Genomic DNA, 6772 nt, shown 5'->3' with positions numbered 1-6772 from the left:
AAACAGACATCCCACAGAATGGGAGAAAATATTCACAATCTATACATCTGACAAAGGACTAATATCCAGAATCTACAACAAACTCAAATCAGTGAGAAAAAAAAATCTCATCAAAAAGTGGGCTAAGGACATGAATAGACAATTCTCAAAAGAAGATATAAAATGGTCAACAAACACGTGAAAAAATGCTCAACATCACTAATCACCCATCAAGATCCTAGGGCCTTTCTCCTGCTTCTTTTATCCCTGTATTTCATTTGGCTCTCCAAATTAACTCAGCTCCAGGTAATGTCGGAAACGTCTCCAGTAAACAAACCTTCAGCTTCTCCAGTGGGAATGTGTGTTTAGGAGAGAAGAATCTCCCTTTCCCCCTTCCATGGTTGGGGTACTCACAAGTTTGGGGAGGTGTCCTGGATCTTGTAGGAGCAGTCTGCTTCATTCAGAGGGTCTATGAGTCCTCTTGGGATTGTTGGTTTGTTCTTGCAGTCGACCTGGAGCTAAAATTCACAATGTGAGCTCCCACATGCTGCTCTGCCCGGAGCTACAATCTAGTCCTGCCTCCTATCCGCCTATGATGATCCTTCCCCTTGCATTCTAGCTCTTCCTCACCTCTGCCTGTCCAGATTTCAGACTTCTTTGACCTTTCTTGTAAAAATAAATGTTTCATTTTAAAATGATCCATAATATCTCTGTGTTTACTATATCTCTCTTATAACATTCAAATGTATATTATTGGCCAGGTGAGGTGGCTCATGCCTGTAATCACACCACTTTGAGAGGCCAAGATTGCTTGAGTTCAGGAGTTCGCAACCAGCCTGGGCAAAATGGCAAAGCCCCATCTCTACAAAATATACAAAAAAACTGATCAGGGAATAGTCGTGTGTTCCTATAATCCCAGCTATTCTGGAGGCTGAGACATGAGAATCACGTGAACCCAGGAGGCAGAGGTTGCAGTGAGCCACGATCACACTACTCCACTCCAGCCTGGGCAACAGCTAGACTCTGTCTCTGAAAAAACAAGAAAACAAACAAACAAACAAAAAACCACCAAACCAACCAAACAAACAAAAAAAAACTCCCCATAGATGTATATTATTTTGTTATATTTATGGAGCTATGGTTTCTTGTTTACATATAAATGCCTACAAGAGGAGATTCTCTTTTCTTCCTCAGCATGTAGGAGTATACTGTGTATGTTCAATTATACTTGCTAAAATTAGTGGATGAATAAATGACCAATGAAGCTACCTTTGAGGATTGAGAAAGGATTTTTGTTTTGCTCATTTTTGCTTTAAATAAAATAATGCCCTGACCTCTAAATGGAGCCACTCTATCAGTCCTGATGAGTAACTAAGTTACTTTTGGAAAACTCTGATGGATATTTTTGAGATCTTTGTGTACAGAACCATGCCTAGCATGGAAAGAAAACACAATGGATATAGAAGAAATTCAATTATACCTTTGTGACTCATTGCTATTCTACTTAAGTAAGCACTGTGCATTTACTTATTCTATCTAGAAGATTTAGAGATAGTTAAGAAAATGAATTATAATGCCTACAGTAAGCACTGTGCATTTACTTATTCTATCTAGAAGATTTAGAGATAGTTAAGAAAATGAATTATAATGCCTACAAGTCTTTAACAGTAAAAAAATTAATAAGGTAGTATAAGATTTTATGATAAGAGTGGAAAGTTATATAGGGAGGACATATTATGGTTTTAAATGTATTTGAATCCACTGTCAGAGCCATTGTATGAGATATACTTGGCCTATTGATAGGCATAAAAATGAGTGGAAAGACTCATGTTCAGTAAAGCTCAGCCAAGTATTCCTAATAACTCTGAAAAAATGTTTACAGCTTTCAAAAAGGTTTTGAAAGTATACATTTAGGGAAAAATACAATTATTAGACTATTTCAATCTAATATCTTGATTTGTCATATGTTACTCCAATCAAAATTCCACTCTCTTACCTAAATGACAAAGACAAAAGAGTAATTTATTCCCTGAGGTACTGGATGTTGAGGGTTTGCATTATGGGAGTAAGGACTACCAAAGTTAAAATATAATTATTTCACTCAATTTGTTTTTCTTAGAATTTGTTATATCGTACATTACCCTATCCCCCTAACACAGATTATAACACTAAAACATACCTGGATTATTAAATTTACCTGTGGATTACTTTCTTTCCCTACAAACACTGGCATTCCAGAAAGTACATTTATTTTTCACTTTCGGTTTTAGATTACTCACTTTTGGTAAACCGTTTGTGCTATATATACCATTCTGGTGAATTGTTGCCTGATGAGTCTCATAAAGACACAGTTAAATGCTATAAAGACAAGTCTATTGGCTTTATCAAATAGCTTCCAAAAATTGTGAAGCCAAATGAGTAGATTTATCCTGTCTCCCCTCACTCCAATATAAAGGAAAACAAAACAAAACAAACATTTATCTTATTGCTGCATAATAGCCTTATACTGTATATACATAGCCTCTTTTACATCAAGTATATTTTATTGAAATATACAAAACATTTAAAAATTGTAAAATATGCTAAAAAATAATAGAGCAAAATGCAAGTTATCCCTCAATGTCACCCTTTGGAAAAAAGTTAGGAAGCTATTCTACATATTTCCTCTGAATTTGCTTTGAAATATGAATACATTCCCATGACATTTTGGTAAATGTATTTTCCTAAAAAAGATGCTGTGAATTTCTGGAAGTGTATGATTTGGCAATCACTAAAGAAATTATTCATTTCTCATGTATAAAAAATAAATAGTTGTATTAAATACATGTAACCTGTCAAAATGTGACTTACGGTTGCCTCCAGCAATAGCAACGCATGTGCTCTGCTCATTCAATTTAATAATACATTTTCAATAATAAATAAATTAGGCAACAAATTTGTGTTATGTACTGAAACCTAGAAATAATTTTTTTCTATCTTCTATCTCTCTACGACTTTTCTCTGTGTTTTCCTCTTTCTCTCCCCTTTTCTTGGTCTCTTTTCCAATACTCAGTACTCCACTGAAATCAACACCTTTTGAAAAAAAATGTAAAACAAGTATTATGCCAAGAGAAAAGTAAACAGTCTAAAAAACAGGTATAATCTATATAATCAACACTTCTTGAAGGAGGTGGAACAAGATGGTGGAATAGAGCCTTCCAGTAATCATCACCACACAGGAACAACAAATTGCACAATTATCTATGCAAAAAATTATTCACAAAAAAAATCAGGTGAGAGATCACAGTATTTGATTTTGACATAATAACAATAAAAGGAACATTGAAGAGAGTAGGAAGTACAATCTCACATTGCTTATATGATCCATGCACAAACCCCAGGCAGTGCAGTATGGAGAGAAAATCTGTCCCCTTGGGAGAGGGAGAGAAAAGTTTGCATGGGACTTTGCCTTGGAAGCCAGTATAGGCCCAGCCAAGGTAAAACATGGCATCCTATGTCTTCTGATTCCAGGCTGGTGCCCAAGGAAAGAACTCCTAGAATCACCCTGGGCCAGAAGGGAATCTGCTACCTTGGTAGGATGAACCCAGTCCTGACTGGCCTTGACACAAGCAGACTAAAGTGGCCGTGGGTCCTGAATAAATGTCAATGGCAGTCAGGTAGTAGCAGCTGTGGGCCTTGGGTGAGCCCTGGTGTGATGCTGGTGTGGGAAGGCTTCAAGTGCAACCCAGCATGGTGCCAGCTGCAGTAAACATAAAGATGCTTTCATTACTCTTCCCCCCAACTGCAGGCAATGCAGCACAGAGATTTTTTATGTTTGTAGGAAGGAGAGGGAAGCGAGCGTGGAACTTTGCCTGGAAACTCAGAAAACTCTCCCTGATCTTCTCCAAATCCACCAGGAGTGAAGACCTAGGAATCTGAAAGATATTTGCAGTGAACCAGGATTTAGGGTGCTCTCTAGTGTTAAAATGTATGCAGTGACCACAGGCTTAGGGAATTCAGTAGTCATTCTCCTTTAAATTTCTACAAGGCCCTCAGAAGAGGGGCAGGTAACAAACAAGTCCAGACTGCAAAAACTAGAAGAAATACCTAATTTTTCAATACCTAGACATTGATATACATCCGCAAGCATCTAGAATGTTCGGGAAAATATAATCTCACCAAGTGAACTAAATATGGTACAAGTGACTTACCTGAAGATATGAAAATACATGACCTCTCAGAGAAAGAATTCAAAACAGCTGTTTTGAGAAAACTCAACAAATTTTAAGAAAACAGAGAAGCAACTCAAATATTTACTAGAGAAATTTAATGGAGATTGAAATAATAGACAATCAAACAGGAATTTTGAAACTATAAAGTACAGTGGAAAAAAGTGAAACTTCATTAAAGGGTCACAACAGCGGAATTAAGCAGAAGGAAGGATAAGTGGGTCCAAAGACAGGCTATTCGAAAATACATGGTCAGAAGAGAAAATTTAATAAAAAAGAAGAATGAAAAGCAGCAAAGAATTCCCTGTGGTATCACATCAAAAGAGCAAATGTGAAAGTCACTTGTCTCCAAGAGTCACTAGAGAAAGAGAAAGCAGTAGGAATGTTTTCAGATAAGTAATAATAAAAAACGTTCCAAACCTCGAGAAAGATATAAATATCTGGTACAGCAAGCTTAAAGATCACAAAGTCATTAAGTAGATTCAACCCAGTAAGATTACTGCAAGCATAAAATAATCAAATTCTCAAAGGTTAAAGACAAAGAGATAATCATAAATACAGCAAGAGAAGAGAAGCAAGTAACATTTAAAGATGCTCTGATACATCTGGCAGTAGACTTTTCAGTGAAAACCTTAGAGGCTAGGAGGGAGCAGGATGACATATTTAAAGTAATGAAGGAAATAAAACTGCCATCTGATAATACTGTACTCAGCAGAGGTAAACTTCAAACATAATAGAGAGATAAGCCCATTCACAGATGAAAGTTGAAGAACTTCATCACATCAAATGTGTCTTATAAGAAATGCTAAAGATAATTCTTCAATCTGAAAAAAAGGATGATAATGCACAATAAGAAAACATCTGAAGGTATAAAACACACTGATAAAGGAAATATACAGAAATATTTAGAGTACTCTAACATTGCAGTTGTGGTTTATAAACCACTCATATCTTTAGTATAAAAACCAAATGATAAAACTATTAAAACAATAACTACAACAATTTGTTAAGACATAGGTAATATAAAATATGTAAATTTGGACATTAAAGAGTCTAAATGAAGTTAAAGTTTGGAGTTTCTTAGCTTCTGTTTGTTTGCTGGTTTATTCTTTTTACAATCAAAGTTAAATTCTCATCAATTTAAAATAACTTGTTATAACTACAAGATGTTTTGTAAGACTCATGGTAATCACAAAGCAAAAATCTACAACAGATGCCCTAAAATGAAAAATCAAGAAATTAAAACACACTACAGAAGAAAATTAGTTAACCACAAAGGAAGACAGTAAGAAAGATTAACAACAACAACAAAAAAGATAAGAATTACAAAACAACTAGGAAACAAGCAGCAAAATGGCAGTAGTAAGTTGTCACCTATTAGTGACACCTTGAGTGTAAATGGACTAAAATCTCTATTTAAGAGACATAGAATGACTGAATGTATTTTTTAAAGACCCAACTATGTGCTGCCTACAAGAAATCACTTCATCTATAAAGACACACAGACTGAAAGTGAACAGAAGGAAAGATGTATTCCATGCAATTAAAAAAGGAAAAATACCAAAAGTAGCTATATTTATATCAGACCAAATAGACTTTAAGTAAAAACTAATTAAAAGACAATGAAGGCCATTACATAATGATAAAGGAGTCAACACGAGCAGGAGGATATAACAATTATATGTATATATGTACCCAATACTGAAACACATAAATACATAGAGCAAATATCAACAGACCTAAACAAAGAGATCTACTTCAGGACAATAATAATAGGCAACTTGAATAACTTACTTTCAGCAATGAACAGATCATCCAGACAGAAAATTAACAAATAAACATCAGTTAAACTCTGCTCTAGTCCAAATGAACCTAAGTCATTTACAGAACATTCCACCCAACAGCTGCTGATACAGTTTCCATGATATGCAATATATTACATTACAAAACAAGTCTTTTTTTTTATTTTCAACTTTTATTTTAGGTTCAGGGTGTAAAAGTGCAGATTTGTTACATTGGTAAATTGCATGTTGTAGCAGTTTGGTGTACTGATTATTTTGTCACTGAGGTACTGAGCATAACACTCAATAGGTAGTTTCTTGATCCTCACCCTCCTCCCAACCTCTGTCCTTAAGTAGGTTCCAGTGTTTGTTGTTTACCTATTTGTATTCAGATGTACTTAAAGTGTAGCTCCCACTTACAAGTGAGAACATGCAGTGTTTGGTTTTCTTTTTCTACACTAATTCTCCTCAGAATAATGGCCTCCACTTCCATCCATGCTTCTGCAAAGGATGGGCATATAGGTTGATTCCATGTCATTGTTACTGTGAATAGTGCTGTAACGAACATATATGTGCATGTGTTTTTATGGTAGAACTATTTATATTCCTTTGGATAGATACCCAATAATGGCATTGCTGGGTCAAATGTTAGTTTCCTTTTTAAATTTTTGAGAAATTGCCAAACTGCTTTCCACAGTGGCTAAACTAATTTATATACCCACCATCAATATATATGTGTTCCATTTTTCTTACAACCTTGTTGGCATTTGTTATTTTATGACTTCTTAATACTAGTCATTCTGA

The sequence above is a fragment of the Rhinopithecus bieti genome, unplaced genomic scaffold (genome assembly GCF_001698545.2).
Source record: "Rhinopithecus bieti isolate Rb0 unplaced genomic scaffold, ASM169854v2 scaffold_19143, whole genome shotgun sequence".
NCBI classification, from domain to species: Eukaryota; Metazoa; Chordata; class Mammalia; order Primates; family Cercopithecidae; genus Rhinopithecus; species Rhinopithecus bieti.
The sequence above is the reverse complement of the archived record's forward strand: the minus strand, read 5'-3'. Positions refer to the sequence as shown.